The sequence below is a fragment of the Aythya marila genome (assembly GCF_965140915.1).
Source record: "Aythya marila genome assembly, chromosome: 6".
Taxonomy (NCBI): domain Eukaryota; kingdom Metazoa; phylum Chordata; class Aves; order Anseriformes; family Anatidae; genus Aythya; species Aythya marila.
This window is the reverse complement of record NC_139047.1, coordinates 33,231,999-33,245,215: the sequence shown is the minus strand read 5'-3', so window position 1 is coordinate 33,245,215 and position 13,217 is coordinate 33,231,999. Positions and strand designations below refer to the sequence as shown.

Genomic DNA, 13,217 nt, shown 5'->3' with positions numbered 1-13,217 from the left:
AAAGCAAATCAGTGTCTGTCCATCCTGAATGTCACACTAGCAGCTCTGGGGCATTCAGCTTCTCAAAAGGACAAAGCAAAATAGAGCAGGTTCAGAGAAGATCAAAAAGCACAACCAAAGGCACAGAATGGGTTCTGCAGCGGAGTACAGAGAGGCAAGTTAGGACTCTTCAGTTTCAGAGAGACTCAGGTGAGAGGAGGAAGTGATAAATAGCTCCAAAATCACTCGAGAAACAGAAACTGATCATTATATTAGAGATCACAGAATCACAGAACTGTAGGGGTTGGAAGGGACCTCAAAAGATCATCAGGTCCAACCCCCCTGCCAAAGCAGGTTCCTCAGAGCAGATGGCTTGTTCACTCTCTTCCACAACAAATGCAGCACCAAAGGAGAATAGCACAAACCGAACTGAAAACAAAAAGAAGGTGGATTTTAACATAACGAGTAGCGGAGTACCCACAGAACTTCTTACCCATGGGTATTTGGGTGCTAGAAATTTGGATGCATGAAGAGAAAGGACTGGCTGCATGAAAAAACAAATAAGCCTAGATTTAGAACAGCCCTTCACTGAAAATACTAGGGATTGAACGGATCCTCAAGCTAAATCTGATATATGCTTGCCATGTTCTTACTCTTCCCTAAGCATCCGTTCATGCTTACTGCTGGAGGAAGAACGCTGAAGGATCTTTTTTCCGATTTAATTACGGATTAAGATTTTACCACAGGCTTGTCAGTCACTATGCCAGTGACATATAAATTCTCCTTTGAAAATCTCATTTGGTATTCATGATAGTGTTAACATCACAGAGACTTTAATAGATATTCAATAAAGAAACTTACTGCAGCAGCTTCAAAAGTCACTCGCTACACTACCTGCCCCTGCCCCAACGTACTGCACTTACTGCACCAGCAGCAGAAGCTGTTTTCAAACTACTACTTTATGCCCGTTCTGTTACCATTTAAACCATCCTGGAAAAAACAGAGTAGTGCTTTGGGGTTTTGCCGTTCCAATTACTTGGGCTTTGTTTGTTTTGTTGTTTTAAATCAAAAGCTTCAGGCTGGAGTTACAATAATCATGGCACTTCTAAAAGCGCACGTAGTCAGCATGGCAAACCAGCAGCTACACACAGGCGGAGCTTTACCGAGCATTTTTCAGCAGTTAGATGGTATTTGCCAAAAATATTGATGGTGACAGTCCTCACGTTCTGCAATAGAACGCCTTCTGTTCTAAAGATTTTCTTTAGGGGTTTAATTACTGCTTATCAGCTTTCTACCTCTCACTCTTTTTTTTTTTTTTAAAAATCCAAACAAGGGACTTGCACAGATGTTTCAATTTGCAAATCTTTGTTTAAAGGTGACACTACAGTTCCCACTGTGACAGTTTTGGCAATGTGGCATTCAAAGTTGTTGGCACATGCAGGACTCTTGTGTGAACTACTTTAAAATCCTTTTGAGATCAGGTAAGAGTCAATCACCACTGACTACTGGAACATGCCTTCCTGCAATAAACCAAAGGCTTTCTCTAATGACGACAATTGGTGGCTATTTCATTCTTTTTTCAAAAGTAGCACTGCTAGAAGAATCCTGCAGTTTGCCCCGCCTATGATCTACCCTGAAAAGTTATGGATAAAATTATTTCCATAACAAGTGGGATAAACTGGAGTAAAGCCAGGAAGCATGTTGAACACAGCTGTTTGGTAGCTGACTCTGCAAGTCTTCCAGAAAAGCCCACCTACATTTCTTCTGCTTTGTCACTGGACTGTGAGAGGGCAACAACATCTCCAAGAGGAAGGAGGCTTGCTCAGGTATGGCTGCACTGACACAAGTCATCTCACTAACAGGACCACTTCAAAACATATGAAAATAGAATGGTTAAGACATTTTTGCCAATGGAAGCTACTTCAAACCCCAGAAGAACATCCTCAGTCAGGCTTCCCACTGCAGACAAGACGTACACTCAAAAAACACAGGGACTGTGTGTGCTGGGAAATAGAGGAGGAAGAGCTGAAAATGCCCACTTTCCTGCAGAACTGATCCCTGCTCTGGGGAGTCCGGTAATAGTTCGTAACAGAAAACTAAGGTACCTGTTCAAGGTACCTGATTCAACAAATACTAACACAAGCTCCTGTGTTAACAAACCCTGGAGCCAAGAACCTGATGTTGTTGAGAAAAAAAATACAAGAAAAAACAACAAAATTATATGGGCGCACACACACAGGAATTACATTTTAATAGGGCTGTCATATGTTACTCCGTAAATTACAGCAAAAGTAAGTTAATTATTCTGTTGTGGTCAGACTTTGGCTGGGGAACTTTGAAAAATCTGCAGACAAATCAGACGGAGTCCAGCAGGAGTTGATGACAAGAAAAACACAACAAAACCTGAGAAAACATGGCCTGTGAAGCGAAGGCCTCTTTGCATAGTTTAGTAAAGAGAAGTCAGAAGTAAGAGACAGAGGAACAGTCTTCACATCTACAAATGGCTGGGACAAACTACAGAAATCATTATCCGGCATGAGTAATAATAGTGAGACAAGAATTAACTGGCTTAACGAGTGTCAAGACAGAGACCCAAGTTAAATATTAAGAAAACCCTCCGAACTATAACGACAGCTATGCACTAGCTATAAATAGACGAGCAAAGGTGTGGTGTTCCCCTCGTTGCAGCTTTTTAAGAACAGATTAGACAAGCATATGTCAGATACCACTTCAATGTATTTGCTTCTGCCTCAGAGCAGGGAGCAACCCCATGAAATCCCTTCCTTTCTTACACATCTGTCCTGTTATTATTGAAATGCAAACCATTTATCAGCGTTATTGTACCTGAACTTCAGAATTACAGTCTCTGCAACTTCAGCATCTGAAGCATTTGAATTCTGTAACTGCAAGCACTGCTGTTTTGAACCGTTACTATGCTTAGCAGAAAATATTTCGGGAACACAGAAGCAGCATCTTTTACTACGGCAGGTGAGCCACATAAGCAGACAAATAAATGACTGAATGGACATACAGAAAGAGAAGTGAGTGAGGAAAGACCAGGAAGTGAGGGAGGTGAGGAAACGGGATGAAAACAAAGCTACAGCAAAGAAAAAGCTTCAGCCTAAAGAAATGATTTTGCTCTCAAATGAAAGATTAAGTTACAGATGGCCAGGATAAATTCAAGAATACTTCCATGTCTCCTATGATTATGTAAATACAAGTGAGAGACTTTGCCAACATACAGGAAAAAGAGCTCAACCAGCCTGCCTCCTTTAGCAATTCTTGACTGGCAGTTCTTAAAGCACACTGCAGACAACCCTGCTTGGGCCTTGCTCAAGGAAGACCAACTTCAAATGACCTCATTAAGCTGGGCTCCAAGCTATGCCGTACGTGCATTTGTGGGTCAAGTGTCTCTGGAGCAGTGGCTCCCACTGATGGGAAGCCGGTGCGCTATTCTAACACAGAACTCCACCTCTCCTCTCCTCACTGGTACCAGAACTGCTGCAGCTGCTCCGAAAATACAGTTAAGGTGAATATAATTCTAACATCCCAGAAAAAAAAATGCAAACATATACATCCAGAGTAAGAAATGAGGCTAACACACATCCACACGCTACATCTGTCTGTATTCATGAATTACTACATCAAAATCTCACGCTGAGATCCAGAAGTAAGAATCACAGCTAACACACACTGGAGGCTGAATGCTGTTCCCAGAACCCAATTACATGTTTACAATGTTATTTTGCAACACAAGTGCAACTATAACATGCGTGACCTATTTTGACCTATTCCTAAACACTACAAAATACCAGAACATTGAAATAGCAAATGGACTATTTGCAGTTGTGGAAAAAAAATAAAATGCATTTTTCTTCTTTCCCAAGGAGAAATTAGTGGGGTTAACGGAACGTCACTGAGATATTTTTAATGCAATACTGTGTCAGCTCTACTTCTGAATCTCAAAAGCTTAACTTTCAGGACAGCAAACTTAATTGTTTACATGTTAAATAATAAAAATATTGTTATTAACTTGCTACCCTACCGAGGTTCATCACATATATGAAACGAAGTTATTCAAAAGTAACAAAATGTAATTAATTGCATTGGTCACATTTTTATTCTTCATCCATTTTTCTCCAAACCCTCATCTGTACCTAGGATAATGATAAGAGCAAAAATCTAAAGAAATTATTAAAAACAGAACAAAAAAACATTCTTAACTCTACACCAAACACATGTATCTTCATAGATCAGAACACCTTTGAGTGTGTGTTTGGAGACAGTGGGGGAAATCACCCTGTGATCCTTCCGATGTAGCAGTTTATAAGGAAACATTATTGTCAGTCCAGAGACTGCTCAGAAGCCAATAAAAAACGTGTAGCGAAAATTATTGATATTTGTTGAACATGAACATGATAAACATGATATTTGCTACTTTTGACTTAGCTTGCTAATATAAAAATTGAGCCTGCAGTAAAGATAATACAGATGAAGGACAAAGGCTGAAATCCAGGTTGCTAATATACAAAGCTTTTTTTTTTTTTTTTTTTTTTTTAAGTGCTCCATAAATACTTATTAGTGACTTTTTTTTAAACCCAATTTGTAGCTAAATGTTAACACTGGACTTTAGGAAACTGTAAGAAAACAAACAAACAAACAAACAAAAAACAAAGTCAAAACAACATCTGTGAATTAAATCTAGAGCATGACTAATTTTCTTGCTTTCTCCAGAATAAAACTGTATCTTTATGGTTGTAATAAACCCAAAGCCTTCCCCATCTAGCCTCAGGCAGCTGTAATTTCTATGAGTCTGTGCACTGACCAGCTTTCCCAGGAACCACAGCACAGAACCACTGATGGATCTGTGACCACATTTGAAAGGTGGTTTTTGCTATGAAGTATCTAGAGTTTAATCAGCACAAAGCAAATAAATAAATATTATGTAAGATCTTCCCTACCACGATACTAAACATTATACAACAAAACAGCGCTCTTGTTACACTACACTAAAAAATAATTTAAAAAATCTACCTGTCACAGATATCTGCCTATTCACACACCCTAGGACAGCTCTCAGGATTCCCAGACGCCAAGGCTACCTTAGAAAAAGTTTCCTCTGACAGCTTACAAATCCCAGCAAGCCAAGACAAGCAGTTTGGAAACATCTGTTTTCTTCACCATAGCCTTCCCTTAACGTCAGGTAAACCACTGACAGTTCATCAAGGCTGCCTGCCTGCTCATCAAGATGAGCCGTGCACAGATTTTTCTCCAGCAATGAGTCAGTTTGACAAATAACACTTTGCTATTCTCGTTTATCAAATGCAGCGAAACCTTGAAAAACATCAAGCTAATTACATACAGCCTCGTTATCCGAATCAATAACCACGCTCGGTGGCAATCGCGAATGAACACGAAGTGTGAAGAGAACCAGAATTACAATAAGTTTTCACCTTTGAATATTTTTGGAGGAAAGGAGATATTAAGACAGCCACTGTAGGCGTGAAAGGAAGAATCCTCGTGCAGTATCGCTGCTATTATAAAACGACAAGGAAGGGTTTAGCCATAAAATAAGAGAAAAATAAACACAAGGGGATTCTTCTAAGGTAGAACACCACGTAAACACCACTGCCCGCTCCCTTAAAGCCACCCGTGGGGGGATGCCAGCTGGAAGCACGCTTCCTCGGGCATTCTGCTAATAAGCACTACGCCACGGGCCAGCCTGGCGATGCCCTCTCCTCGCCACAGCCCCGGCAGCACGTTTCCAGGGCCTCCTGGCCCCACCGCAGCGCGCTGCATTGTTTAACGGAGGCCAAACCCGTCACAACCCAGCCCCGTTTACCGCGGGGAGCCAAGCAGGTGCTGCTGCTGCTGCTGCTGCCACCCCCTCCCCATCCCCATCCCCATCCCCACCCCCTCACAGGGCCCTGAGCCACCTCACAGCCCCGAGCCCAACCCCACACCCTCAGCAGAACCCCCTCAAGGCGACCTCAGCGCGCCCAAAAAAAACCAAAAAGGGGAAAAAAAAACAAACAAAAAACCACCCCCACATCCACCTCACACCCCCCACACACACATTTAACCCCCCCAACCCCCCCTCAGCGCCACCGGGGCCGCCTCAGCGCTTTCCCAACCCCCCCCCCCCCTCCTTCTTCTTCTTTCCCCGACCGGGCCCAACCTGTGTGACGGCGGAGGCCCCAACGAGGTCAGGGCGGCCCTGAGGGGAGCCCTGACGGGAGCCCGCCCCCCCCCCGGGCCGCGGCGGAGAGGGGGGGGGGGAGAGAAGCGGCCCCGGGGCCTGCCCGAGCGAGGGCACGGCGAGGAGCGGGGCGGGAGGCGGCGACGAGCGATGAGGGGAGGGGAGGGGGGGGGATAACGGCTGAGGGGGGGGGGGCGCTGAGGCAGGGAGGGAGGCAGGGAGGGAGGGGGGGGTCCCGGCGGGCGTCAGGCGCCGGCGGCCGCCGCCGCTGCCGAGCCAAGGCCCCGCCTCCCGCCGCCGGGCCCGTGACGCCGCCGGTGGAAGGCGGGGGGGGGGAGCGTGAGGCGTCACCGCGGCGGCGGCGGCGTCACGGCGCAGGGGGAGGAGGAGGAGGAGGAGGCGCCAAGGGGGAAGCCCGCGGAGGGCGGCGCATGCGCGGTGGGGAGGGGGGTGGCTCCCTCAGCGTCGTGAGGGGAGCTGGGAGGCGCCCTCTGAGGGGATGTGTTCCATAGAAATACACATCAGGATGATAAAAACGAGTGTCAACTTTTAAAATATATATATATGTGTGTGTTAAAATTTTAAGAGGGCTGTGGTAAAGACCGACTGATGAAGTACTGCCGCTGACCGGCACTGATGAATAACTCCCAAGCCAACCTGAGGCAGGCTCGCTTGTCCCTCAAAACTCAGTCGCTTGTAGCCGCAGCTGGCAAAATTTGTCAGCCATGTTTATGGGATGTCAGCCGTGACCCAAAGTCTTCAGCCAGAAAGTTAAAAAGGTGACCTTTTGTGCTAAGTGAGAGGGGAAGAGCCCAAGAGAAACGCTGACGGTGTGTGGTGCTCCTGCGCCATCAAGCAAGAGCAATGATCCACAGCTGCTTACACAGCTCTGAAAACACCCAGTGTTCCCCCACCTTAATGTCCCAGTGCACGGCCATTTGTCACTTCCAGCATCTTGCAAAGGAAGGGGTAGTGGAAAATAAGTTTTGAAGACTGGGTTCCTTCACTATACAACAAGCTAGCCAGGGCTGTGGACAATCATCCTTGTTTGCCCTTTTCCTCTGCCCATGTCCTCAGTATTTCTGCACAAAACCCTCTTAGCACCGGGCACTCTCGCTGCACTATCAGTGCCATCCAAGAGCTCTTTGCTGAGGTTACGTACATCTCCACTGGCATCACCGTTACTGTGGCATAATTCCTGAAATAGAGCATCTTCACTATCAGGAGCAAGATAAACAGCCAAATATCAACTTTGAGATTAAAAATATGTATGTCTATCCACATTAGGGACCAGCACTTAAAACACTGACTCACACTGAGCTCAGCCCAAACCCAGGGGCACGGTTCTGAGATAATGCGTTACGCTACTGGAGCGAAACGGTGCTTATCAGAACAGCGTAACTGCTGATATGGAAGAGAGGGGCATAAAAATAGATGTCAGAAGTTGCAATAAAGCATATTAGTTATGGATGCATTCCATAACTAATTCCAGTGCAAGCCCTACACAGGCAATGGAAGTTGGGAAGAGTGGGGGGTGAAAATTACAGGGTAAGCACATTTTAGGATAGTCTACTCAAGTAATTGACTGCAATCAGGCAGTATGGCTGTGCCTTGATTCCAGAATCAATACCTCATTGCAGTAAGAGGTTCTCACCTTCTAGACATACTGCTTGAGTCTGCACGTGCCTGTAGTAGTTAACACTAAAGCCACAGCTTTCAAATACTTCAAATAGGAATAAACTAGCTCCTTCTAGCAGCTAGGCCATTGTCCTCTGTTCCCCTTCCCCACCAGTCTCTCTGTCTCCCCACTACTCCTTCATATAGCTGGCACTGAAATGTTGTTAGCGTGTTTTGAACTACATCCAGAAAATGATCTAGTTAAAGCCATATTAAATTAATCGCTTATTTAATCTAAAGGTGGAATAACTGGCAAACCAACAAGCTGTTGGAAACAGAATAGATAAGGGAAGTCAAGATGGCTTCTTCTAGGAATGGCAGTAACGTGAAGTTTGTGATGCCAGAATGTTACAACGTGATCAAGAGTCCTTCCTCACAGGGAGAAGAGATGACATTCTGTTCATTAACTTACATCCAGCTCACAAGGACTGAGCAAACAACATTACTAGTCCAAGCCCTTGTTGGTCCTACATGCCTGCTCTGCTGCTCTGCCTTTCTATGACAGAAGGACTAAGTGTGTGCTTGCATCTCTGTAATTCCAGTTCCTCCAAATACAAATAGGCCATCATTGTCAGGCTGCTGCCAAAAGACAAAGAACAAGTACCTTAGAGGAGGACAGTCCTAAATGACTGCTGCAAGATTTATTACACCTTTCCAGCTAGAAGTCTAGACCTATAGATTTGAAGTGAAAAGCAGATTCTTCAGATTTCAAAACTGCTAACCATAGCTTTACAGCAACTTCTTTTCACTGCAACACAGAAGAAAAAATTATTCTGCATGAGTATAGCAAAGAGGCCAAACTGACTTTGTGTTAAGAGGTAATACCTTGGGAAGCTTTTATTCCCAAGCACTTTAATAGATTTAAGCTAAAATAAAAAGGAACGATACAGAAAACAGCCTTGTTTGTAATTCTGATTGTTTCAGTCTCAACTCTCTGACGAAAGACTTCTTCCTCCCAACTAGCACTGCATTTCTTACCACAACTGGAATCTCCCGTCACACTTGGTATTTTTCATTTCAGGATGCATTCATGTAAGCTTATCTCCAGAACAAAACAAATAAAAAGCAGTCAGCTATTGACCTGTCCCTAATACTTGAAACAGAACAAACTATGAGAAAAATACAGTGGTCATTCAGTTATGGAGTTGCTTTTCTAGAAAAATCACACAATAAATGAGACTGGGCAGCAGTACGGATAGGCTTGTCTGCTCTAACCCCATCATGGAAGTTCATGAAGCAGCTCATATGCCTTCAGGACTCAGCTTATATTCAGTAATTCAGAACACAGACACTGTTGACTTTACTAATAAGATTATTCCCTGTATGTCTACGTTACTTGGCCATTTAGCACAAGTCAACTATTCAAGATGTCAAGAGATGTCGGAGATGCTGATTAGAAGTATATGAAATTACACGATCTGGCAAATAGCGTGCTTTCTTAGACATTGTACAGGATATTCTATACAACTGTTCAGAAGACTAAGACGACAGCCATAAAACCTTGTAACAGGCAACTCTTGCCTTGCATTTGTTCATCTACATTTTTAAGGCAGACAAGTGCATGTTACTGCAGAGTGATACTGCACAGACTATATTCTGTTTAGCAAACAACAGTGAGTTATTAACCTTTAGAGAATGAGGATTTTTTTTCCTCTTTTACAACACAGACTTCATTTTACAGTAATTAAATGCTATTAATATCAATGTTCTGCTTAAAGGTATCTGAAAACATAAGACACGTACAGTTTATAAAAATTCCCCTTCGTGGAACTACGCTGGTTTCATAAATGTAAAGTTCTACAATGGATATTCAGGTGTAATACCAGACGGTGCAGCAAGGTAGAAGTTGAAAAGCACCAATTAATCAGTCTAATGAATATATGAGAAAGGGGAGGCAGCACAGGTGAAGGTTTAGCCAGAGGTAAATGTTAAAGCAACTTAGGAGATTTTAACAGAATGGTAAAACTAACCGTCATTCTGACATTCTTCTCCCTGTCATTTGCACTGTGCCATATACGTTTAAGTGTCAGCATTTGGTCCATCAGTCTCCTTGATTCCTCCTGAGGTTCCTCACAGCCCTTTTGCCATATTCACTTCCCACGTAAAATCAGAAGTCTTCTCTGAACTTCAGATACCCGAATCCTATACAGGTCAACGATGTTTTTATTATCACACGCTTTCTTCCTCCCTTTAAAAAAAAAGGAAAGAAAAAAATCCTCCGCAACTGTGAATGCCCTTTGATCAAGAGCTGTTATCACAATGGCATAGGAAGAGCTTTGCTTCAGCTGATATTATCAGCAGAAACCTGAAACATTCATGCTGACAGCTGACACAACACCAGCTTTCTGTAAGGTGCTGTAAAACTTTTTAAATGGCTGTAATTGGCATAAAAAGGGACGAAGGAGCCAAGGACCAAACTAAATCCTCCCTTCTGAGAATTAAGCATTTACACTTCTCTCTGGTGCAAGAAGTAGGGGGAAAGAAGCTGTGACCACTGCAAAACTATTACAGCACAGCAGTTACTATTGTAATGTCCAATATAATGTCACGTATATTAATAATGTTCACAGTAAACCTCAACACACAGAGGGCAGTAATATTATTACTTAAAAAAATAATAATTAAAAAACAAAACAAAACAAAAACAGAAAACAAACCACACAGCAGAGAGCATTTGAGCATTCTCTTTTCCCTTCACCTTTCAAGGATGTATCTTCTGTATTCCTACACTGTACTAACCCTTAGATTACTGTGAGTATCCTCTCCTACTGCAGTAAGCCTCAGTGCATTATGGCTCCACATGTTGGCTGTTTCAGCTTCTTGTCAGGGAAGGAAAGCACATGCAGGAATAAGTCTCTTCTAAAGACCTAGCTTAGATCTCCTAAAAACGTCCATGGCTTTGCCTGGAGGTTGAAGAAGGCAAGATCAAATAAAGTTCCTTGTACTCAGCACAACCAAAAAGGTTTGTTGTAGTTCTTACTTGCGGAGGAGTTTATTGCAGGCTGCATGACTCACACCAGAGAACCCTGTCCTTTCTAATACTCCATTGCAGAGGTAAATGATGCGTTTCACCACGATTACGTGTAAACTTCCCCTCCTCATGGACATTCATACTCCAAAGTAAAAGAACAAATTTGCAAGTTTAAAGTAATTATTTCCAGTTTTGAGCTCAAGTCCTGTAGAGAGTGTTTCTGGAATATAATAAAAGTAATTGTTTTATCAAATTACTTCTATTTTGTGTCAAATCTACAGTTCACATGTCACAGGAGCTTGCAGTCAAACATTAAATTTAGTTTCTCAAAGTCTCTAGCCTGTTTAACTACAATTAATATTCTTTTACAAAAAAAAAATACATTATTCAGTTCATTGAGAAATTATTTCTGTATTCTTAATTTCATTTAAAATAAGTAGTTAGGCTACTAGAGTTAGCTATCTAAAAGTTGCATTTTATCCAGGAATTCTCTTGCTGTGTGCCCTGAATCAATATCTGCAATCATCAAAATATAACTTCCACGTAAGGTTTGAAAAAAGTTGATTCTATCTCTGTATTAGATTCTCACAGACACAAATAATTACTCAGCTACTAAGAAAAGAGAATAAACCGGATGGAAATGAAGAATGTATTTTGATTTTCTGCTCAAGCCCCATGTACCTCCCCTGCCTCCCCCTCCAAAAAAAAAAAAAAAAAAAAAAAGGAATTGAAGATATCATGAAAAACACTTATACCTAAACAAATTCAAATATTTTAATTAAATACAGAGAAAGTCAAGCACCTTTGAAGAGAACAAACAGCTGGCCAGCCAGGAGGGCCAACCGTACCCTGGGGTGCACCAAGCACGGCATCGCTAGTGGGTGGAGGGAGTGTGATTGTCCCGCTCTGCTCTGTGCTGGTGCAGCCTCACCTCGAGTACTGTGTGCAGTGCTGGGCACCACAGCACAAAAAGGATGTAAAATTGTTGCAGGGTGTCCAGAGGAGGGTGATGGTGAAGGTGGTGAAGGGCCTAGAGGGGAAGATATACGAGGAGTGGCTGAGGGCCTTGGGTCTGGAGAAGAGGAGGCTGAGGGGGGACCTCATCACGGTCTACAGCTTCCTCATGAGGGGGAGCGGAGGGGCAGGCACTGTTCTACTCTCTTTAGTCACCACTGACAGGACCCGCAGGAATGGTGTCAAGCTGAGGTAGGGGAGGTTCAGGCTGGACATCAGGAAGAGGTTCTTCACCGAGAGGGTGGTCACACACTGGAACAGGCTCCCCAGGGACGTAGTCACTGAGCCAGTCAAGCTGAGGTGACAGCTTGAGATCACAGCTGTGGCTTGGATATGTTGTGCACCACGGGCCTTCCTCCCCAGAAGATGCCATGTTTAGGAATTACAAATTCTTTTTAACAGTAAATAGTCAAACTAAAGTTCTGGGACAGAGTTCTGGGACTGTAGTGGGTTTATGTGGCAAGGTTTTGGTAGCAGGGGGCCATAGGGGTGGCTTCTGGGAGAAGAATCTAGAAGCTGCCCCATGTTTGGTGAGGGCCCCACTGCTGACCTGAGCTGGGCCAGTAAGTGATAGTGCTTGCACCTCTGTGACAGCATATTTAAGACAGGGAAAACAAACAAAACCGCTGTGCTTCACAGCAGCTGGGAGAGTGAGAGGAGTGAGGAACAGCCTTGCAGGCGCCAAGATCAGTGAAGGAGGGGGAGAGGTGCTCCAGGCGCCGGAGCAGAAGTCCCCTGGGGCCTGTGGTGAGGACCATGGTGGAGCAGGACGTCCCCCTGCAGCCCATGGGGTACCACGGTGGAGCAGGGTTCCACGCTGCAGCGCGTGGAGGAGACCACGGTGGAGCAGGTGGACCTGCACCGACGGAGGCTGTGGCCTGTGGAGGACACCTGCCAGAGCAGATTCCGGGCCAGACCTGTAGCCCATGGAGAGCCCACGCAGCAGCAGGTGACCTGGCAGGAGCTGCTGCCTGTGGGGGACCCAGGTTGGAGCAGTTTCCTCCTGAGGGATGGACCCCATGGTACAGACCCATATCTGGAGCAGTTCTGGAAGAGCTGCTGCCTGTGGAAAGCCCATGCCAGATCAGTTCATGAAGGACTGCATCCTGTGTGAGGGACCCCACAGCACAGGGGATGAGAGAGAGTGACCAAGAAGGAGCAGTGGAGAAGCACTGTAGACTGACCATAACCCCCATTCCCCCATTCCCCTTCACCATGTGGGGGCGAGAGGTAGAAGTGGGCAGATGGGAGGAAGGTGCTTTTGGTTTCTTTCCTTTGTTTCTCACTTCTCTCGCTTGTTAGTAATAGGCAATAATTTTTACTATCTCCCTGTGCTGAGTCTGTTTTGCCCATCACGGTAATTGCTGAGTGATCTCC

General features: G+C 44.4%; 1 protein-coding gene across 3 annotated transcripts in view; it reads right to left on the bottom strand.

The window, feature by feature from the left end:
• MAP3K2 (mitogen-activated protein kinase kinase kinase 2) overlaps positions 1-6,297 on the bottom strand; it is a 50,050-nt gene extending 43,753 nt beyond the window's left edge. Inside the window, exon 1 of one of the 3 annotated variants that reach the window (XM_082762887.1) lies at positions 6,158-6,297. The gene's annotated coding sequence lies outside the window, so the exon portion shown is untranslated. Of the gene's footprint in view, positions 1-5,432; positions 5,490-6,157 lie in introns of those variants that run through there. The other 2 variants (XM_082762885.1, XM_082762886.1) reach the window with 2 other exon arrangements.
• Between the last annotated feature and the right edge of the window lie 6,920 nt (positions 6,298-13,217).